Source organism: Coregonus clupeaformis, chromosome 24, assembly GCF_020615455.1.
Source record: "Coregonus clupeaformis isolate EN_2021a chromosome 24, ASM2061545v1, whole genome shotgun sequence".
NCBI lineage: Eukaryota > Metazoa > Chordata > Actinopteri > Salmoniformes > Salmonidae > Coregonus > Coregonus clupeaformis.
In genome coordinates this window covers 51859160-51883487 of record NC_059215.1, presented here as the reverse complement: position 1 = coordinate 51883487, position 24328 = coordinate 51859160, and the positions used below count along the sequence as shown (strand labels likewise).

General features: G+C 44.5%; 1 long non-coding RNA gene and 1 pseudogene across 1 annotated transcript; both read left to right on the top strand.

Moving 5' to 3' along the window:
• Positions 1 to 2515: 2515 nt before the first annotated feature.
• On the top strand, positions 2516 to 4491 carry LOC123481846. The gene is made up of 6 exons (XR_006657401.1): positions 2516 to 2714; positions 2863 to 2950; positions 3067 to 3260; positions 3429 to 3448; positions 3650 to 3698; positions 3936 to 4491. It is a non-coding gene; the product is annotated as an uncharacterized LOC123481846 (long non-coding RNA).
• An 18162-nt stretch (positions 4492 to 22653) lies between these two features.
• LOC123481845 lies at positions 22654 to 23000 on the top strand (annotated as a pseudogene).
• Positions 23001 to 24328: the final 1328 nt, after the last annotated feature.

Below are 24328 nucleotides of genomic sequence, written 5' to 3'. Positions count from 1 at the left end.
AATATTTGTATGTAGTTGTCATGTATTCTTATATTTAACTGCTTCAATGTTTGTAGTTTGCATGTTTCAGTAATGATTAACATGGTTAAATGGTTGTAAATCAATGCTTGATTTAGCTTTTGTTATATTTGCCATTTTTACATACAGTACTAGTCAAAAGTTTGGACACACCTACTCATTCAAATGTCTTTGTTTATTTTGACTATTTTCTACATTGTAGAATAATAGTGAAAGACATCCAAACTATGAAATAACACATATGGAATCATGTAGTAACCAAAAAATATCAAAAAATATTTAATATTTGAGATTCTTCAAAGTAGCCACCCTTTGCCTTGATGACAGCTTTGCACAACTCTTGGCATTCTCTCAACCAGCTTCATGAGGTAGTCACCTGGAATGCATTTCAATGAGCAGGTGTGCCTTGTTAAAAGTTAATTTGTGGAATTTCTTTCCTTCTTAATGCGTTTGAGCATTTTCGCTAACCCTAACCCCATTTCCTAACCTTAACCTAACTCTCCTAACCTGCTGCGTATACCAGTGACTGAAGGAACATGGTCTTCCTCCATTTTTAACCAGCTCATGTTTAAAACAAATACATGTTAAGACATCACTGGAGTCTGGAGATACAACTCACCACTATAACTGGGCCTCTGAGTCTGTTTTCTCCCTGTCGTGCTGTCTGTCTATGCATCTCTGCTGTCACTGTCTCTCTGTCTGTGATTCTCCTTGTTCTCCTCTGCTGTCACTCTGTCTGTCTGTGATTCTCCTCTGCTGTCTCTCTGTCTGTCTGTGATTCTCCTAGTCTGTCTGTCTGTCTGTCTGTCTCTGTTTCTTCTTCTTCTCCTCTGCTGTCTCTCTGCCCTCCCTACCCTTTTGTCAGCTGGCATCACAGCAGTTCTTCTCTGCCACCCTGTGGCATTCCTTGATGAGCCCAATGGTCTGATATGTTAGTCTATGCTGTTATGCTATGAGGATACAGTGCATTCGGAAAGTATTCAGACCCCTTTACTTTTTCCACATTTTGTTACTTTACAGCCGTATTCTAAAGTTGATTAAATAATTTTTTTAACTCATCAATCTACACACAATACCCCATAATGGCAAAGCAAAAACAGGTTTTTTGAAATGTTTGCAAAAATAAAACTGAAATATAACATTTACATAAGTATTTAGACACTTTACTTCTTTATGCACCTTTTGCAGCGATTACAGCCTCGAGTCTTCTTGGGTATGACACTACAAGCTTGGCACACCTGTGTTTGGGGAGTTTCTCCCATTCTTCTCTGTAGATCCTCTCAAGCTCTGTCAGGTTGGATGGGGAGCGTCGCTGCACATCTATTTTCAGGTCTCTCCAGAGATGTTTGATCGGGTTCAAGTCCGGGCTCTGGCTGGGGCACTCAAAGACATTCAGAGACTTGTCCCGAAGCCACTTTTGCGTTGCCTTGGCTGTGTGCTTAGGGTCGTTGTCCTGTTGGAAGGTGAACCTTCGCCCCAGTCTGAGGTCCTGAGCGCTCTGGAGCAGGTTTTCATCAAGGATCTCTCTGTACTTTGCTCCATTCATCTTTCCCTCGATCCTGACTAGTCTCCCAGTCCCTTCCGCTGAAAATCATCCTCACAGCATGATGCTGCCACTACCATGCTTTACCGTAGGGATGGTGCCAGGTTTCCTCCAGACTTGACGCTTGGCATTCAGACCAAAGAATTCAATCTTGGTTTCATCAGACCAGATAATCTTGTTTCTCATGGTCTGAGAGTCTTTAGGTGCCTTTTGGCAAACTCCAAGCGGGCTGTCATGTGCCTTTTACTGAGGAGTGGCTTCCGTCTGGCCACTCTACCATAAAGGCCTGATTGGTGGAGTGCTGCAGAGATGGTTGTCCTTCTGGAAGGTTCTCCCATCTCCACAGAGGAACTCTAGAACTCTGTCAGAGTGACCATCGGCCCTTCTCCCCCGATCTAGGAAGAGTCTTGGTGGTTCCAAACTTCATCCATTTAAGAATGATGGAGGCCACTGTGTTCTTGGGGACCTTCAATGCTGCAGAAATGTTTTGGTACCCTTCCCCAGATCTGTGCCTTGACAAAATCCTGTCTCGGAGCTCTACGGACAATTCCTTCGACCTCATGGCTTGGTTTTTGCTCTCACATGCACTGTCAAATGTGGGACCTTATATAGACAGGTGTACCTTTCCAAAATGTCAAATTAATTGAATTTACCACGGGTGGACTCCAATCAAGTTGTAGAAACATCTCAAGGATGATCAATGGAAACAGGATGCACCTGAGCTCAATTTCCAGTATCATAGCAAAGGGTCTGAATACTTATGTTAATAAGATATTTCTGTTTTTTTATTTTTAATAGGTAAAAACCTGTTTTCCCATTGTCATTATGAGGTATAGTGCGTAGATTGATGAGGGGGAAAAAAATATTTAATGCATTTTAGAATAAGGCTGTAACGTAACAAAATGTGGAAAAAAGTCAAGGGGTCTGAATACTTTCCGAATGCACTATATGTCAGTTGTATCTGCATCAGATAATACATGCCATGTTTTCTCCATAGGTTTGGGTTTGAAGGTAAAGCAGCCATGTAGACCTTCATCAGACACTGTCTGTGGGACACTGGAGGGGTTCTACTGTCTAGACCCAACTAAGGATGGTTGTAGAGCAGCCCAGAGACACAGCAGCTGTAAACCTGGTCAATACATCAGCCACACAGGTTGGTATTCTGTCTCACTCATAAAACTAATTGTGTTGTCATAATTCAATTGAGTCAAGTTGTTAACTTCAGTGTGAATAATCATTACAGTGAATGGAATTAAATAAAAATGAATTTTTCATTAACGTTTCAACATGTATTTATGCAGGAACAACATCTACAGATACTGTGTGTGTTGACTGCCCTGGTAAAACGTATTCAGATGGATCATTAACATCTTGTCAACCACACACAGAGTAAGTGTGGACATGATTAGTTAGTTCAAATGGTTATCCCCCTGAAGATATAAAAATACAATCATTATTATGCTCAAAAACAAAACAAAAAAACTATATTTATGTCTTTGACATAGATGTGAATTCTTGGAAATTGAACCAGGAACTCCTTGGTCGGATTCAGAATCCGGAGTAACCTCACTTCCCACAGCTGGAACCACAGCTGGAACCATAGCTGGTGTTCTGATAGGTTTCCTGATAGGCACCATAGCTGGTGTTTGTTTATTTATAGTGAGAACAAGAGAGATGGTGAGAACAAGACAAAACTTAGGTAAGATGACTGGAATTTTATCTGTACCATTCATTGTTTTCAATGCCTGTGATACTCAGTATACTCTGTAAATGCTACATGTTCTACTTCTCATAGTGTAGATTACTGTTTGTTAACGTCATGGTTACATATGTTTATTACAATATTGGACATCTGACTTTTTTATAGGCCCTCAAATACTGACACAGGTATGTTTGGAAATCTATTAATATCTTTCATCACATTGTGTTACTAAGTCATCTCTTCTGGCTGTGAAATTTGAATTTAATGGGCCAGTTTCCCACACAATAAACCTCCATTGAATGTGCGTCTTTGTCCAGGACTGGGCTTAATCTCTGTCCGGGAAACCGGCCCAATGTGGTTTACTAATTACGGATTCTGTCTGATAGACATCCCCAGATCAGGATATATCAATGCTGTCTGAGGGAACTGGAAAAGGTAAGGCACACCTTCAAGGTTTTCTAAATATGTTTACGGAATAGATTTATGAGTTAAAAGAATTTCAAACATATTTCTAAATAAATGTATATGGTATATTACTTCATCAAGTCATCAATGCTAAGACACATGATATGATCCAAGAATATAGGACTCTGGATACAAGCAATTGTACTACAAATCAGTGTCCAGAATATAAATGAATTACTGATAAATTATTAATGAATTCTCTCCCAGATTCAAGCCCCCATCACAGTCAGGGACTCAACATTCTGTAAGCTGTGGTCCGCTGGCTGGTCCAGCCATCTATAGTGTATTTTAACACTACATGTTAAATGTGGTATTGTAGAATCTGGTTGGTATAAAAACAGAATTCTACAGCACATTCAATTGTAGTCTAAAGAAATGAAAAACACTTTGAAACCCAACCTCCAGTAGGAAGAATATGACCTCTGGGTAGAGGATCACTGTGCATTGACAATGACTATTATGTGGCTTAGTGTATTAATCATATACATTAGCTTCCACCCACACTGGAACATGTGTATCAGCTTCTGCCTACAGCCTGTTCTAAAATGAAAAGGACCATGTGATGAGGATTAGGAACCAGCATCGGTAGGTGAGAACCCTCTGCTCTGTCCAGGGGAAAGTCAAACGTGTGTATAACTTCAGGACCACAACGTCTGTCAGCCCATACTATGGAACTCCAAATGGGACTTGATAATATCTTGAGACACAGATTACGAATTAACTTTTAAGAAGGCACACCTAATTAATTGAAATGCATTCCAGGTGACTACCTCATGAAGCTGGTTGAGAGCATGCCAAGAGTGTGCAAAGCTGTCATCAAGGCAAAGGGTGGCTATTTGAAGAATATCAAATATAAAATATATTTTGATTTGTTTAACACTTTTTGGGTTACTACATAATTCCATATGTGTTATTTCATAGTTTTGATGTCTTCACTATTATTCTACAATGTAGAAAATAGTAAAATTAAAATAAAGAAAAACCCTTGAATGAGTAGGTGTGTCCAAACTTTTGACTGGTACTGTAGGTCAGAATAAGTATTGTAGAAGAGTGCAGGTCCACTCAGTCACCTGTGGTGTCCCACACCCTGGTCATCCTCTGCCTACTTCCACTCAGTTATGTTAATCAGGTGACTTGGAGTCCTCTTCCACAGTTTTGCGGATGACATGCATGTCTACATAAAAAATGGCCCCAAATCCCTCAAAGTACAAGCTTGGTTGAAGCTCAACATTCTACATGTGAGCAGAAGCAAAACTGAAGTCATACTTTGTTGCCACCCCACAGCCTGATTAGCCAGGAATATTCCAGAATGCACTATATTATATCTGCTCCAAACAGCTATAAAGTGCCTTTCTGTATGCTGTCCTCTCTCTGTTCTGGACTGATGATTGTCCTTCTTTATTTTATTTACCCATAGTCCAAAATAAGTTCCCAAACATGTGGATTGACTTCAAATTAAATGGACACAGCCCTTAGCCGTGGTATATTGGCCATATACCACAAACCCCCGAGGTGCCTTATTGCTATTATAAACTGGTTACCAACGTAATTAGAGCAGTAAAAATAAATGTTTTGTCATACCCGTGGTATACCACGGCTGCCAGCCAATCAGCATCCATGGCTCGAACCACCCAGTTTATAATTTTCAATAATCAATGGGTATATATAATTAATTTAGAAGTCAAAAACTTGATATAGCAACTGCCGATTGCCCCTTTAAGATATCAACGGCAAACTAACTTTAAATTGTATGAAAATCTGTTGATATTGGCCTACCCCCTTGGGAAGAATATGCAACTTCACTGACTATTGGATTTACAGCCTACCTGTCCTCAAAATGTTTAGTTATCACACTTACTATGTCCCAGTTAAACTGAAGAGTGTAACGTTCTGTATTTTTATTTTCTTAGTCAACCTTGTGTTCTTGAACGTAGCCCTGTTTCTTTGTGTTCTTGAACGTAGCCCTGTCTTTCATTTTTGTTCATTGATTTCACCTGTGTTAGTTACTCACCTGGTCTCATCAGCTCCTTATTTAGCTCAGTTCTTTCTGTTTGTGCCTTGTGAGGTGTTGTTCGTTTTGACTCTACTAAGCCTTTTCCTAGCTCGTTTGTGAGAACCAGTTATAGTCTTCAGTCCTAGTTTTTGATTCTCCTGCCTGTTTGCCTACCTGTGTATGACCATTGCCTGCGTGTGACCACGATTCCTGCCTTCTGCGAAGGCGAAATAAACACCTGCCACGCTCTGAGCGTGAAGCTACACCTTTTTCTCCCTGAGTATTCATTACAAAGAGGCTAGTTGACTAGAGGAGAAATTTAACAGCTGGTTACAAAGAGATAATTATATTTCTGGCACCATGTTTGTCCATCAGTCTTTATCAGACTTCACTACATAACTACAGGTTTCGCTACAATCTTTTGTATCCCCAACTGTTTACAGAAATATGAGGTAGGCCATAAGATACACTAGAGCTTCTGCTGTGACTTCAAAATCACCAAATTACCTGTTAAGCATTATCCAGCAAGTTCTTTACAGAACTTTACATATACAGTGGGGGAAAAAAGTATTTAGTCAGCCACCAATTGTGCAAGTTCTCCCACTTAAAAAGATGAGAGAGGACTGTAATTTTCATCATAGGTACACGTCAACTATGACAGACAAATTGAGAGAAAAAAAATCCAGAAAATCACATTGTAGGATTTTTAATGAATTTATTTGCAAAGTATGGTGGAAAATAAGTATTTGGTCACCTACAAACAAGCAAGATTTCTGGCTCTCACAGACCTGAAACTTCTTCTTTAAGAGGCTCCTCTGTCCTCCACTCGTTACCTGTATTAATGGCACCTGTTTGAACTTGTTATCAGTATAAAAGACACCTGTCCACAACCTCAAACAGTCACACTCCAAACTCCACTATGGCCAAGACCAAAGAGCTGTCAAAGGACACCAGAAACAAAATTGTAGACCTGCACCAGGCTGGGAAGACTGAATCTGCAATAGGTAAGCAGCTTGGTTTGAAGAAATCAACTGTGGGAGCAATTGTTAGGAAATGGAAGACATACAAGACCACTGATAATCTCCCTCGATCCGGGGCTCCACGCAAGATCTCACCCCGTGGGGTCAAAATGATCACAAGAACGGTGAGCAAAAATCCCAGAACCACACGGGGGACCTAGTGAATGACCTGCAGAGAGCTGGGACCAAAGTAACAAAGCCTACCATCAGTAACACACTACGCCGCCAGGGACTCAAATCCTGCAGTGCCAGACGTGTCCCCCTGCTTAAGCCAGTACATGGCCAGGCCCGTCTGAAGTTTGCTAGAGTGCATTTGGATGATCCAGAAGAGGATTGGGAGAATGTCATATGGTCAGATGAAACCAAAATAGAACTTTTTGGTAAAAACTCAACTCGTCGTGTTTGGAGGACAAAGAATGCTGAGTTGCATCCAAAGAACACCATACCTACTGTGAAGCATGGGGGTGGAAACATCATGCTTTGGGGCTGTTTTTCTGCAAAGGGACCAGGACGACTGATCTGTGTAAAGGAAAGAATGAATGGGGCCATGTATCGTGAGATTTTGAGTGAAAATCTCCTTCCATCAGCAAGGGCATTGAAGATGAAACGTGGCTGGGTCTTTCAGCATGACAATGATCCCAAACACACCGCCCGGGCAACGAAGGAGTGGCTTCGTAAGAAGCATTTCAAGGTCCTGGAGTGGCCTAGCCAGTCTCCAGATCTTAACCCCATAGAAAATCTTTGGAGGGAGTTGAAAGTCCATGTTGCCCAGCGACAGCCCCAAAACATCACTGCTCTAGAGGAGATCTGCATGGAGGAATGGGCCAAAATACCAGCAACAGTGTGTGAAAACCTTGTGAAGACTTACAGAAAACGTTTGACCTGAGTCATTGCCAACAAAGGGTATATAACAAAGTATTGAGAAACTTTTGTTATTGACCAAATACTTATTTTCCACCATAATTTGCAAATAAATTCATTAAAAATCCTACAATGTGATTTTCTTGATTCTTTTTTCTCATTTTGTCTGTCATAGTTGACGTGTACCTATGATGAAAATTACAGGCCTCTCTCATCTTTTTAAGTGGGAGAACTTGCACAATTGGTGGCTGACTAAATACTTTTTTTCCCCACTGTATTTTGAATAAACACATGGATAAGACTGGTCTATTCTCTTTGATTTAGTTCTTATTGCAACTCAGACAAATGACAGAATGGATGACATACTGACTGACAACTGAATGAAGGATGAATTAAATGTTCAAATATGTTGGAATGCCGAGTTGCACGCATCATGCATGCTCTGCACTTTATTTGTCTAGTAGGCAAATAGGCCTACATTAGGGTATAATGACTATGGCTGCATGCCTCCAGAAGGGCATCTTCTGAGGCTGACGGGTGCTTTTCCGAAGGCGCATGGTGCTGTGGTGCTGCACGGAGATCACAAGCTCTTCAACAGAGCAGCAGTGTCGCGATGGAGGGCATAGCCTATACGGAGACTACCTAAGACCACTGCAACAGAGTTATTGTAAAGTGTGGGAATAAGCTTATGCCAGACTTAGTCTACGTTTAACCTCTCCCTTGTTCATTTCAAAGTCCATATGTTCATGACTCCATTTATGTAAATCATGTCAAATTATTTTACATTCATATTAACCCCTCCTACAGAATATGCTTTGGCAAGATTTTGAGTGATGAAATACATTTCTAAATATTCTGTTGAAAGAATTATAAGACTCCAGTGGTCATACATAATTCATAGATTCACCAAACATCTATTATTATTCTGTTTCATTATTCCTGGTATATACTACTGGTTATGATTGCAGACAGAGCCCAGAGAATGGGATGGTGCAATACTGAATATGTCATATTTTGACTTCCAAGGCGTGACTTTTCTTGAACGAATGTATTGAAAACGTTTATGTTGTGAAACTGCAAATACAGAAAATAATATACTTTAGTATTCAATTCACATTGACATACTGTAGCTGTACATTATACATTTCAAGTTGAAGTTGCATAAATACAAAGCAAGTGCCAAGTTACCATGTATCTGACATGACGACAAACCAAATAGATAATTACTCTATTAGTAACAACTAGCCAACTCCTTTCATTACTCTAATAATGTGCAAACACCTCTGTACAATAACAAAACTGTTGTGCTGATTTAAAGAAGCAATAAAACTGGCCTTCTTGAGACTAGTTGAGTATCTGGAGCACCAGCAATTGTGGGTTCGATTACAGGCTCAAAATGGCCAGAAACAAATAACTTTCTAATGAAACTCGTCAGTCTATTCTTGTTGTGAGAAATGAAGGCTATTCCATGCGAGAAATTGCCAAGAAACTGAAGATCTCGTACAACGCTGTGTACTACTCCCTTCACAGAACAGCAGAAACTGGCTCTAACCAGAATAGAAAGAGGAGTGGGAAGCCCTGGTGCACAACTGAGAAAGAGGACAAATACATTAGTGGCTAGTTTGAGAAACAGACGCCTCACAGGTCCTCAACTGGCAGCTTCATTAAATAGTACGCGCAAAACACCAGTCTCACCATCAACAGTGACGAGGCGACTCTGGGATGCTGACCTTCCAGGCAGAGTTGCAAAGAAAAAGCCATATCTCAGACTGGCCAATAAAAAGAAAAGATTAAGATGGGCAAAAGAACACAGACACTGGACAGGAAGAATGGAAAAAAGTGTTATGGACAGACGAATCGAAGTTTGAGGTGTTCGGATCACAAAGAAGGCCATTTGTGAGACGCAGACCAAATGAAAAGATGCTGGAGGAGTGCTTGATGCTATCTGTCAAGCATGGTGGAGGCAATGCAATGGTCTGGGGGTGCTTTGGTGGTGGTAAAGTGGGAGATTTGTACAGGGTAAAAGTGATCTTGAAGAAGGAAGGCTATCACTCCATTTTGCAACACCATGCCATACCCTGTAGACAATGACCCAAAGCACAGCTCCAAACTATGCAATAACTATTTAGGGAAGAAGCAGTCAGCTGGTATTCTGTCTATAATGGAGTGGCCAGCACATTCACCGGATCTCAACCCTATTGAGCTGTTGTGGGAGCAGCTTGACCGTATGGTACGTAAGAAGTGCCCATCAAGCCAATCCAACTTGTGGGAGGTGCTTCAGGAAGCATGGGGTGAAATCTCTTCAGATTACCTCAACAAATTGACAACTAGAATGCCAAAGGTCTGCAAGGGTGTAATTGCTGAAAATGGAGGATTCTTTGACGAAAGCAAAGTTTGAAGGACAAAGTTATTTCAATTGAAAATCATTATTTCTAACCTTGTCAATGACTACATTTCCTACTCATTTTGCTATATTTCCTATTCAAACTCATTTCATGTATGTTTTCATGGAAAACAAGAATCTCTAAGTGACCCCAAACTTTTGAACAGTAGTGTATATGCATATCCTTTAAAATATATATATATTTCCCTTTATTACTTTCCAACCCCACCACCCCTTCCTTAATTGGAGTAAACTAGTGAACAACAACGCTTAGGCCTCTACTTCCAGCGTATACATACTATATACATTTTATGGACACAGTCAATTTTACAATAATTATATTTTGTTTGTTTTTACTCCTGAACTTCCTCAACCTCTCCGATCATTTTCATGATGTCCATCCGGTTTGCTTCTATTTGCCATATCTTTCTAACTGTGCTCTTTCACAAAAGCTCTCAACCTATAACCTATATACTTATTATGGACACAGTATGTTTTACATTAGTTATCTTGTTGTTATTAGTTGTTATTAGCTGTTATTAGTCCCATCCTTCAGCTCCAGTCAACACCTCCAATCTATCTCTTAACACCATCCATATTGGATTTCTATTTGCCATATATTTTTCAACTGTACATTGATATTTCACAAAAGTTCTGAACCCTTCTATTCTCATTGTTTCTACAGATTGTAAATTGAAAATAAATATTTTTGCTAAAAGTATGATTATATTATTGATCGATTATGACTTTTCAGATCACCCAGTAGTGCTATCTGCAGGGTTAGCTCCAGGTAAATATTGCAATCCTTCATCTTTTCCTGGACCTGTGACCAAAAACAAGCTACAAATGGACAGTACCAAAGCAAATGATCTAATGATTCTGTCTCTTCGCAGCAAAATCTGCAGAGCTGGGAAGATTGTATCCCCCATATAAATAACATTCTATTGGTAGCAAGAATTTTGTATAATAATTTAAATAGAAAAATTATAAGTTTTGACTCTGGCGTTGTTTTGTGTATCAGTTCATAAACACTATGCCATGGAATCGATACGTCAAATCTATTCCCAACTATTTTGCAATTTATATGGGACGGCTGTCAATCCTTTGGTCCTGAAATTAAACTGGTATACTTTTTTATTTATCACAATTTTCTTTAACCAATTATGGTCTTTAATGCAGGCCCAAAAGACAAGTTCCTTACTTTTTCCCCCTTCCACTTTCCTCTTCCATTTTTGCAGTAATGCTGCAATTATTTGGTTGTAATTTTGGGTAGAGCAGACATTGCCATATGTTTATGTTAGCTGCATGTGCGACATAACTCCACCAGTCCTACCTATGATATCTTTTACGAAGATCATACCTTTGTTAAACTATTTTTTTTTTTAAGAATGTGTCATGATTTAACTGGATTGAACCCAAATGCAGACAACTACACCAAGCCAGAGAAGGTTTAACAGGTTTATTTACAATGTTCAATTAGTCCAGGTTTCCAATAATAGTGGAAGAGCAAGTCCAGGTTACAGGGAGGGTAACAGACCCAGGTCAGGGCAGATGTGGTACCGTAATGTCCTAGTGTCCGTGGTGAGTCCAAAAGGGAGGTCCGGTAGTGGAGAGCAGGATGGTGGTGGCAGGAGTGAAGCGGAGGCAGGAGTCAGGTTCCAATAATCTGTGGCACAGGAGAAAAGTAAATAGAACAGGCCAAAAACACAAATAGTCGGGTTGAAACAAACAGGTTGAGTCGGCAGCGAGACTAACATGGTCGTCTTGACTATGATCTGACGATGAGTGGTAAGTTTGACCGGGTCTTAAAGGCTGAGGTGATTATGGTGAATGAGCTGCAGCTGGAACCCTGACTCCCGCACACCAGACTTCACTCCTGCAATCAAGGACAGACAGAGGGGAGGGGGAGAGCAGAGAGAGAGCTACCTAGCAGCAGTAGGCCTAACAGAATGGTTTTTTATCAATTAGTATATTTGAGTTTAACCACAATATTTGTTGCATTATTTGTTCTGTCGTTTCTGGAGGAATTTTTCATTAATGTGAATGAACATAAATGATGGAACATATTCCCTTTTGCTTACGTGACATAAAAATGTACCATCTAAACCATGTGACCTCTCACCTCTCTGGCTGTAGAAGTGTTCTCCCTCAACAGCTCTCAGACTGTGCTCCACCCTCGCTGGGTCCTCAGAGGAGAGGAAAGCTGGGATGGGATGGAAGGATGAATGGATCGATCATTCAACAAGTCAGTCAATCTAAAGGGAGTGTTGATTAGCTTAAATATCCATCTCTCACCCATGGAGAGACCTATATTCTGTATCTTACCCTCCAGACGGTCTCGGGGTAGCGAGGTTGGGTGGCTTGGCTCATCCCCTGGTCAGCTGACATCGCAGGGGGAGAGTGAATAATCACTGGTTCATACACACACAGAACAGGGACATAGAGAGACTAGTTAATACAACATTACTATAGAGAGAAATAGCAATGGCGTCTTTTTGTAGGCACTAACTCCACTAGGGTTTGTTGTACAAAGCCTGTGGGGAAACGAATGGTGTTTTGGTAGGGGTTTTCAATCAATGTAGAAAATAAGGTCTGTGAATTTCTAAGCATTTACGTAATCATAAAAACCACATAAACGCTTCATAATTCATCAAGGTCAAGTTAACTGACTGATATTATCTCACAGAACAAAACGTATAAGATTTCCTAAGCCTGATTTAACCTCAGACCTTATTTTCGGCGTTTATCCCAAAACCCTATTCTTTCCCCATACATTTTCCCCACAGGAATGTCTTAATAAACCAGAGGACTACAATCCGGTGAGCTCTATAACATGCCTTAACTGCCCGTGGGAAGCTGAATTAAGTTGTGGTGATTTTAATTAAATATAAAACTTCAATTTCACAGACAACATTATGTTCATGAATGTAGTGTATAACAAGAGGTGTTCCAGAGTGTTATGGGTTTGATTTCTGATACTGCTATCTCTTACCTATCCAGCTCTGAGTGTGGGTTTGATTATGATACTGCTATCTCTTACCTATCCAGCTCTGAGTGTGGGTTTGATTATGATACTGCTATCTCTTACCTATCCAGCTCTGAGTCTGGGTTTGATTATGATAATGCTATCTCTTACCTATCCAGCTCTGAGTCTCGGTTTGATTATGATACTGCTATCTCTTACCTATCCAGCTCTGAGTCTGGGTTTGATTTCTGATACTGCTATCTCTTACCTATCCAGCTCTGAGTCTGGGTTTGATTATGATACTGATATCTCTTACCTATCCAGCTCTGAGTCTGGGTTTGATTATGATACTGCTATCTCTTACCTATCCAGCGCTGAGTCTGGGTTTGATTATGATAATGCTATCTCTTACCTATCCAGCGCTGAGTCTGGGTTTGATTATGACACTGCTATCTCTTACCTATCCAGCTCTGAGTCTGGGTTTGATTATGATACTGCTATCTCTTACCTATCCAGCTCTGAGTGTGGGTTTGATTATGATACTGCTATCTCTTACCTATCCAGCGCTGAGTCTGGGTTTGATTATGATACTGCTATCTCTTACCTATCCAGCTCTGAGTCTGGGTTTGATTATGATACTGCTATCTCTTACCTATCCAGCGCTGAGTCTGGGTTTGATTATGATAATGCTATCTCTTACCTATCCAGCTCTGAGTCTGGGTTTGATTATGATACTGCTATATCTTACCTATCCAGCTCTGAGTCTGGGTTTGATTATGATACTGCTATCTCTTACCTATCCAGCTCTGAGTCTGGGTTTGATTATGATAATGCTATCCTTTACCTATCCAGCGCTGAGTCAGCTCCTGATTTCTGGACCACTGAAGCAGACTGGGATGGTACTGCCTGAGAGGGTACAGTCTGCCCTTTGACCTCTTGAGAAGGATCCAATGTCATCAAGCGGCTTTGTTTGTTCATCAGACAGTGGAGTCATAAGTGAGAGCAGCTCCTTGGTCTCATCTGTGAGAAAGTCTTAATACACCCTTCCCTGTGTCCTACACAGGACTGATAACAAGGCAGTCATAGCCTACTGTAGGGGTGCACCTCAACAGTCTACAGTGGCTTCCTCTATCTCCTTTCTTTCATTGTCACTGATCTGAACAGGAGATAGGAGAAAGCATTATGGTATTTGTTTTCACCCGTCCAGTTCTTTCAGATCAGGAGGCCAGGAGGGCATGGTGGGACAGGGGGAGCAGGTTCTGCCTTCGTCTTATGATTAGGAAAGTCCCTGTAGTTCTTTTATGAAAGGTGTTGGGCGGAGAGTGGAAAGTACCCAAGGCTTGCAGGCTTCGATATACATTCTGTTTACCGTCTGAATAGTCTTGAGAAATTCATCATAATATTACTACTAAACTGAAAATAGTTATATTGTTGTTGGACTAATTTAACTTTAAATCCATTTGTCCAGAGATTGAAAACATGAAGAGGGGGGAGTTTTATGAGGAAGGAAACCTTGGCCTACAGCTTAGAGTTAAAACAACATGTTCAGTCGTATAACAGGGAGTGTTAGGGATGGGTAAGTTTTAAAAGTCCATTGCTCTTTTATTCGTTCAGTTCGAGGATTTGCATCTAGTCGTAGGTTATAACTATGTGTTTTGTGGGGGGATGTTAAGACTGTCAACTGTAAATGATATGTCTATGGTAATTCAGTAAAAAGGTGCTTTTGGGTGAATATGATTCCCTCAGAACTGTGGATAGAAGTGTATTTACTTGCTGGAAATAGAACAGGTTTCACAAGGGAAAAAAAGAAGTGATACTATCTAGGCTACATTTCTAGGGCCAATTCAGCAGAACATTTTTGAATTCATGCATATCGTGCAGTTGAAAGTCAACCTGACAACAATCTTAATGATTAGTACAACTTGTGTTCTAATTTTGTATCGTGCGGGCGCCACGTGTGGGTTCAGTGGCCTTTTAGTGTTGTCCTTCTCCTTTCCAGGGGTTCCCTGTTTAATCACTGTCACCATGCAGGCTACCAATTCCTGTGGAGATGTCTTATAGTTAAATGCAGGGCTTGAATTGAGGGGGTATGTGAGGATATAAGCCTAACTCTTGTTATAGAGACGGGCTAAAAGCATATGTACCCCTTGTTTGCTCAGACTTAGAAAAAAACAACAGTCCAGATTATATAAAGCGATCTAGGCTATGATTAACTCCAAGATTTTTGTTGCATAGTCCACTAGCCTATCGAAGGTCTTGCCCACCCTCAACATGGGTTCTTGGTAGGCCTATAGGCTAATGAAAACATTCACTTTTAAATGAAAAGCAAGTGTCATTATCACAGGAAAATATGGTTGTTTTATTAATGTCTCCGCAATTTAGAATATTAGTGGTAGGCTATGCCTATAGCAAAATACCAAAAAGATAGACTCGGTATAGAAGCGGTATTCATAGACCAAACAGCTTAACAGATAAACACATGTTTTTATTCTGGAGAATCGCATTAAATCAGGCTATTCATTTCAGTGCAGTTGCGTTCTTACACATACCCTTACCTTAAACGGAACCGGAAACACCCCAGCCTATTTTGATCACAGATCATGACAAAGCCTGCACATTTCAGCTCATTTCTCATTGATTTAGCCCACTATCGCCTACACATTTGATACACATGAAGGCCTATATTTAATCTGGATTTCACAAACAATAGCCTGACTAGGATCCTTTGACCTTTCCCCTCAGCCATATGTGTTCACAATTAGGCTAAATGTAGTCCTATTAATAAGCTTTGAATGTTTCGATGCTCTGCATGGGCCCTTAGATTTTTCATTAGTTTTCCATAAATGACTACTGTAGTGGAAGAATGAGAGAAGGTGATATACTCGCGATTGGTGACTGGCTGGCGTGCGAGGCCCAGCATGATGACTCAATCACGATTTATGAAATTGTCTGGATGGCAGACCATCTGTGGACTATTGCAAGGTTCAAACATACCTTATCTGTGGTGATCTCTAAGAAGAGACGTTCCCATCAACACAATCTCACACTCAATTCGTGCAAATATGTACAAAAAGTATTGCAGCAGATTTTGTGTGTTTTGTGCATTGTTGTGTGGCTTAATTTGTGTGAAAAGACACGAATGTCATGCGACTTAATTCGTAGGAAAATACACACATTTTTGTGCAACTTAATTCATAGGAAGAAAAATAATTCTGGGGGCAAACTTCGGAACAATCTTTTGAACGTTATTGGAGCAATGCATGATAGGCAATGGTGTTCTACACTGCCTTTTTTTGTGTCCCACATTTATTTATATAAAAAAACGAATGTGTTAACAACCAAATATTGTTAATTAATCAGGTTGTCACCGAAATAATTATAATATAATAGTAGCCTTACGTTTTATTTTTATTCATGCTGTTTTCTATGTTTGTTTTTGCTTAAAACATTGGGCTACTAGTCCACTTGTAGTGAGAAAGGCCCTTTTTTCGTATAGGCAGCAGTAGCCCTACACGGTTTTCTTCATAATGCAGTTCATATTACAAAATGTTCTTCTAAATGCATTTAATACAAGGCTATGACAAATTTAATGAGGGTTTAGTTAATTTTTTGGTATCGATGAAGGTATTTGATTGGGGAATGGGGATACATTTTTATGCTGGGAAATGATAATACACACCATAATAAACACACACTGTCACACCCTGGCTCTGGGACTCTTATATGTTGAGCCAGGGTGTGTAGATTCTATGTGTTTGTGTTTCTATGTTAGGATCTAGTTCATGTGTATCTATGTTGGCCGGGGTGGTTCTCAATCAGAGGCAACGAGAATCAGCTGTTGCTTGTTGTCTCTGATTGGGAACCATACTTAGGCAGCCTGTTTGGCACAGTGTATTGTGGGATCTTGTTCCGTGTTGGTTTGTGTTTGTTACCAAGGACTTCACGTATCGTGTTGTTGTTTTTGTTCGTGTGGTGAATATATAATAAAGTATGTTCGCATTCCACGCTGCGCATTGGTCCAATCCTTTTGACGATCGTGACAGAAGATCCCACCAATACTGGACCAAGCAGCATGTTTCGGAGCTAACGCCGGGTAAGGAGATGGAGAAGTTGGCGATGGCCCAGGTGGGCCAATGGTGGTCCTGGGAGGACATGTTCGAGGGCAGAGGACCATGGGCAAAGGTTAAAGCCTTGGCGAGAGAGGAGGTACGGCGCCAACAGTGTCGTCGTCGGACAGGCGAGAGGCAACCCCAATACATTTTTAGGGGGGGGCACATGGCATGGACGACGGGGCTGCTGGAGGCAGATAAGGGGCGAGTTTGTGGACGAGGAGAGAAGGCCACCGGGTTACGGGAGCCATTGGAGATTAGAGGGAGGGAAAGTGTAGAGGCACGGCGAGAGGTACTGAAGTGTGTTGCCAGTCCAGTCCGGCCCGTTCCTGATCCCCGTATAAGGCCAGTGGTGTGTGTTCCCAGTGCGGTCCGGCCTGTTCCTGTCCCTCGCACCAAGCCTATGGTGCGCGTCGCCAGCCCGGCCTGTTCCTGCTCCCCGCACCAAGCCTATGGTGCGCGTCACCAGCCCGGCCCGGCCTGTTCCTGCTCCCCGCACCAAGCCAATGGTGCGCGTCGCCAGCCCGGCCCGGCCTGTTCCTGCTCCCCGCACCAAGCCTATGGTGCGCGTCGCCGGCCCGGCCTGTTCCTGCTCCCCGCACCAAGCCTATGGTGCGCGTCGCCAGCCCGGCCCGGCCTGTTCCTGCTCCCCGCACCAAGCCAATGGTGCGCGTCGCCAGCCCGGCCCGGGCTGTTCCTGCTCCCCGCACCAAGCCAATGGTGCGCGTCACCAGCCCGGCCCGGCCTGTTCCTGCTCCCCGCACCAAGCCAATGGTGCGCGTCGCCAGCCCGGCCCGGCCTGTTCCTGCTCCCCGCACCAAGCCTATGGTGCGCGTCGCCGGCCCGGCCTGTTCCTGCTCCCCGCACCAAGCCTATGGTGCGCGTCGCCAGCCCGGCCTGTTCCTGCTCCCCGCACCAAGCCAATGGTGCGCGTCGCCAGCCCGGCCCGGCCTGTTCCTGCTCCCCGCACCAAGCCAATGGTGCGCGTCGCCAGGCACTACGGGGGGGTTATTAGAGGGTGGTGGTCACGCCCGGAGCCGGATCCACCTCCGAGGAGGAATGCCCACCCGGCCCTCCCCTGTTCGGTTTATGGTTGGCGCGGTCGCAGTCCGCGCCTTTGGGGGGGGGTACTGTCACGCCCTGGCTCTGGGACTCTTATATGTTGAGCCAGGGTGTGTAGATTCTATGTGTTTGTGTTTCTATGTTAGGATCTAGTTCATGTGTATCTATGTTGGCCGGGGTGGTTCTCAATCAGAGGCAACGAGAATCAGCTGTTGCTTGTTGTCTCTGATTGGGAACCATACTTAGGCAGCCTGTTTGGCACAGTGTATTGTGGGATCTTGTTCCGTGTTGGTTTGTGTTTGTTACCAAGGACTTCACGTATCGTTTTGTTGTTTTTGTTCGTGTGGTGAATATATAATAAAGTATGTTCGCATTCCACGCTGCGCATTGGTCCAATCCTTTTGACGATCGTGACACACACGCACAAAGCACTTACACACATATACACACACTCACTTTGTTTGTCCTCATGTTACAGCCAACTCTTGACTTTTGTATCAATTATTTATTATAAAATATTTGTATGTAGTTGTCATGTATTCTTATATTTAACTGCTTCGATGTTTGTAGTTTGCATGTTTCAGTAATGATTAACATGGTTAAATGGTTGTAAATCAATGCTTGATTTAGCTTTTGTTATATTTGCCATTTTTACATACAGTACTAGTCAAAAGTTTGGACACACCTACTCATTCAAATGTCTTTCTTTATTTTGACTATTTTCTACATTGTAGAATAATAGTGAAAGACATCCAAACTATGAAATAACACATATGGAATCATGTAGTAACCAAAAAATATCAAAAATATTTTATATTTGAGATTCTTCAAAGTAGCCACCCTTTGCCTTGATGACAGCTTTGCACAACTCTTGGCATTCTCTCAACCAGCTTCATGAGGTAGTCACCTGGAATGCATTTCAATGAACAGGTGTGCCTTGTTAAAAGTTAATTTGTGGAATTTCTTTCCTTCTTAATGCGTTTGAGCCAATCAGTTGTGTTGTGACAAGGTAGGGGTGGTATACAGAAGATAGCCCTATTTGGTAAAAGACCAAGTCCATATTATGGCAAGAACAGCTCAATTAAGCAAAGAGAAATGACAGTCCATCATTACTTTAAGACATGAAGGTCAGTAAATCAGGAACATTTCAAGAACTTTGAACACTGTCGCTGTCAGAGTGGTGTGTGTAGATGAGTGGAAAGGAATCAAGCGCAGGAACCAGGATGACTTCAACCGTCTTTTATGTTACTGTTCAACACGTGAACAAAATAGTCGCCAACCCAACCGGGTGGCGCAAAACAATTACGCACAACACAGTGCGAAAATACACATGAAAAGCGCACGCAGTGCGAACTCTCGGGACAAGCCAACAACGAGAGAAAATAGACCATACAGAGGCAGTCTGACAACAAACAATCACGCATAACACCTGACCCAAACACACGAACTAAATAAGAGAACAATTAAGACACAAATAAGGGACAGGTGTTATGAACAGACAAAACCAAAAGAACATGAAACATAGAACGGTGGCAGCTAGTACTCCGAGACGACGACCGCGAAGCCTGCCCGAACAAGGAAGAGGAGCAGCCTCGGCCGAAACCGTGACAGTACCCCCCTTGACGCGCGGCTCCAGCCGTGCGCCGACCCGAGCTCGGGGACGACCCGGACGACGCGGAGCAGGGCGCGCAGGATGACCCCCGATGGAAATCGGTCAGTAGGGACTGGTCTAAGACGTCCCCTCCTTGGCACCCAGCACCGCTCCTCCGGGCCGTACCCCTCCCACTCCACGAGATATTGAAGACCCCCCATCCGGCGTCTAGAATCCAGGATGGACCTCACGGTGTACGCCGGAGCCCCCTCGATGTCCAACGGGGGCGGAGGAGTCTCCTCAATCTCAAAGTCCTGGAGTGGACCAGCTACCACCGGCCTGAGGAGAGACACATGGAACGAGGGTGTCAGCTTCCTGCTTCCCCTGTTTGTCTCCTGGCCTCTAGAGGTCAGCTGTGTTCCCCTTTGCCTTAGTTCTTCCTCATGTGTCCTAATTAGCTTATCCAGGTCACCTGTGCCTTGTTTCCCCTTGTGTATTTTAGCTGTGTGTTTTCCCCTTGTTTCTCACTTGGTTATTGCGTCCTGACTGTGTGTCTCCTGCTTTGTCTCACCGTGTCTGTCCTAGTAAGTTTTTGAAGTTATCTTTAGTTTGTTTTTCTCCCCTCGTGGAGTTGTTTTGTTTTGCCTCCTGTTTTGGAACATTAAATCTACTTGCCTGGAGTATTGCCTTGGGTGTTTCATTTGGGTCCTACAACATCTCCTCTGTGGCTAAGGGGTAGTACCCCCAGCTCTACACTTCTGAGACCGGAGTTCTAACCCGGATTGTGACAGAATAACCAAGTCAATCATGGACCCAGAAACACTCAGTTCCCAGAACTCCTGGCCGAAATGATGAGTTCCCTTCACCAGCTCTTTGAACGCCTCCTTGGTCCTCCCCCTTCCCCCCGGTCACCTCCCAGTGACGACAGGCCTTCTCGGTTGGCGGAGCCCCGACTACCACCTCCCAAGCCCTTTTCTGGCGATCCAAGCTCTTGCCAGGGTTTCCTCACCCAATGCTCCCTCACCTTCGAGCTCCAACCCTCAAGTTTTCCCACAGACCGGTCCAAGATTGCCTACCTCATTACCCTTCTTTCAGACAAGGCGCTCGCCTGGGCCTCTGCGGTGTGGCAGTCCCAGGAGGCCTGTTGTGACTCCCACGCTGCATTTGTAGAAGAGTTCAAGCGGGTGTTCGATCATCCTGTCAGTGGGCGGGAGGCTTCCAAGCGCCTACTGTCTCTCCGTCAGGGCCCCCAAGCACGGCAGATTTTGCCATTGAGTTCGAACCATAGCAGCAAGGAGCGGATGGAATGATGAAGCGCTGAGGGTCTGCTTTCAGGGAGGGTTATCTGAGCCCCTTCAAGATGAGTTAGCCACCCGTGAACCAGCTGAAGATCTCGAGTCCCTCATAGCCTTGGCCATCCGCCTGGACAATCGTCTAAGAGAGCGGAGAACGGCTCGCCGTCAGGTGTCTCAGTCCCAAGTTCCTCTGAGCAGCTCTGTTTCTCCTGTTTGGACTCCGTCATTCAGAGCTGCCCCGGCTCCTGAACTGCCCCAGGATTCCCCGGAGAGCATGCAGTTAGGCCGTTCCAGGCTTTCTTCCAACGAAAGGGAACGTCGCATGAGGGAGCGTCGGTGCCTCTACTGCGGGGTTGCCGGCCACTTCCGCTCCACTTGCCCCGAGCTTCGGGAAACGCCTGTCCCCGCCCAGCTACAGGAGGGTTGTGATGGGGAAAATTAGAGCTCCTCCTACTAACGCGGTCCTAGCTATTCCAGCCACTCTGTCCTGGGAGGGCCACCAGCATCGGGTCCAGGCTATGATCGATTCCGGTGCCGCAGGTGATTTTATGGATGTAACCTTGGCTAAGGAACTTAAGATCCCTACCCAACTACTTCCTCAACCCCAGGCAGTTACAGCCTTAGATGGCAGACCTCTGGAACCAGGAAAAGTTACTGAGGCGACTCAGTCCCTGCGACTTACCATCTCTCAACACCAGCAGGAGGAGACCTTCTATCTCATTGACTCTCCCGAGTATCCTATTATCCTGGGTCACCCTTGGCTATGCAGACATAATCCCCAGATCGACTGGCCTACTGGCACCATTCTTAGCTGGGGTCCCACTTGCCAACTCACCTGCATGCTTCAGAGTTCCTCAGCCCCTAGTACCCAGTTTCAAGAGTCTGTTGACGTCTCCCGAGTCCCCAGTGTTTACCATCGGTTCAAGGCAGTGTTCAGCAAGGCCCGGGCTACTGCCTTACCGCCTCATCGCACTTATGACTGTGCCATTGATCTACTCCCTGGGTGCTGCCCTCTAGAGGTCGGATCTTTTCCTTGTCCTCCCCGAGCACGCAGCTATGGACACCTACATTAAGGAGTCCTTGGCAGCCGGCCTCATCTATGCCTCTACTTCCCCGGCTGGGGCGGGCTTCTTTTTGTTGAAAAGAAAGACGGGGGTCTGAGGCCTTGTATTGATTACCGGGACTCAACAAGATCACGGTTCGGAATCGTTACCCTCTTCCTCTCATGGCCACTGCTTTTGAGCTGCTTCAAGGGGCTTCCATTTTTACTAAGCTGGATCTCCGCAATGCTTACCATCTCGTGCGGATCCGGCCAGGAGACGAATGGAAGACGGCGTTTCAACACGCCCACGGGACACTATGAATATCGGGTGATGCCGTTCGGGCTCACCAATGCCCCCGCAGTATTCCAAGCCCTGATTAATGATGTTCTCCGGGATATGCTTAATCTGTTCGTCTTCGTGTACCTGGGACGATATCCTCATCTTCTCGAGGTCACTGAAGGAACATGAGGGGCATGTTAGCCGGGTTCTCCAGAGGCTCCTTGACAATCACCTCTACGTTAAGCCTGAGAAGTGTGAATTTCATGTTTCTCAGACTCAGTTTCTCGGGTTTATTGTCACTCCCGGGCACCTAGAGATGGATCCCAAGAAGGTCAAGGCGGTCCACGATTGGCCCACACCTGCCACGGTCAAGGAGGTTCAACGGTTCATTGGCTTTTCTAACTTCTATCGGAAGTTCATCAAGAATTTCAGCTCGGTGGTAGCCCCCTTGACGACGCTTACCAAGGGAGGAGGGACCAAGATTCACTGGGGTCCGGAAGCAGCAGGGGCCTTCGAGGATCTCAAGCGCCGCTTCACTTCTGCTCCGATTCTGGTGACCCCTGACCCAGAGAGACCTTTCGGTGGTGGAGGTGGACGCCTCAGAGGTGGGGGTGGGAGCCGTCCTGTCACAGAGAGGGTGCGGATGGGAGATTACACCCTTGTGCCTTCATGTCTCGCCGCCTGTCTGAGGCCGAGCGCAACTACCACGTGGGGGATCTAGAGTTGCTTGCGGTAAAACTGGCCTTGGAAGAGTGGCGCCATTGGCTTGAGGGGGCTCAGCACCCTTTCCAGGTTCTCACAGACCACAAGAACCTGGAATATCTCCAACAGGCTAAGCGGATGAACCCTCGGCAAGCACGATGGTCCCTTTTCTTTAATCGATTCCAGTTCCTCCTGACTTACCGACCTGGCACCAAGAACGTCAAGCCGGATGCTCTGTCTCGAGTCTATTCTCCCGAGGTACAAGAGAAGCCCTTGGCATCGATTATTCCGAGGTCTAGGATCGTCGCACCTCTTCAGTGGGAACTAGAAAGAGGGGTACGAGAAGCTCTTGCCCATGAGCCCGATCCAGGCGGTGGTCCTGCCCGGTCGCCTGTACGTTCCTCTCTCGGTTCGGGCCCGCGTCTTGCAGTGGGGTCATGAGTCGCCCTTGACATGCCATCCTGGCAGTGCTCGCACACTGGAGTTCCTCCGACGGCGGTTTTGGTGGCCGTCCATCAAGAAGGACGTGCAGGTCTATGTTGAGGCCTGCCCTGTGTGCAACCAGGGAAAGTCGACACGCCAGCGACCCCAGGGACTGCTCCATCCCTTACCTGTTCCTCGAAGGCCATGGTCACACCTTTCTCTGGACTTTGTTACGGGACTTCCTCTATCCCAGGGCAACACCGTCATCCTTGTGGTGGTAGACCGTTTCTCTAAGGCTGCCCGGTTTATTCCCCTGCCCAAGCTGCCCTCGGCTAAGGAGACTGCTGAGCTCCTCATGGAACCATGTCTTCCGGATATTTGGCATTCCCCTGGACGTGGTCTCTGACCGAGGTCCCCAATTCTCGTCCCCGGTTTTGGGGGGCCTTCTGCAGGCTTATTGGGGCCACAGCCAGCCTATCGTCAGGATTCCATCCAGAGTCTAATGGCCAAACGGAACGGATTAATCAGGATCTGGAGACCACCCTGCGGTGTATGGCGGCCAGTAATCCCACGTCTTGGGCCACCTATATCATTTGGGCTGAATATGCCCACAACACCCTCCAGTCCTCAGCCACCGGATTGTCCCCCTTCGAATGCCAGTTCGGTTACAACCCTCCATTATTTCCAGAGGAAGAGGCGCAAGTTGGTGTTCCCTCGGCCCAGCGCTTTGTCCAACGCTGTGGCGGACCTGGAAGAAGGCCAGGTGTACCCTCCTTCGGACCTCCCAGAGATACCAAAGTCAGGCTAATCGCCACCGCGACGGTCCCTAGTTTCCGAGCTGGTCAGAGAGTTTGGTTGGCCACTAAGAACTTGCC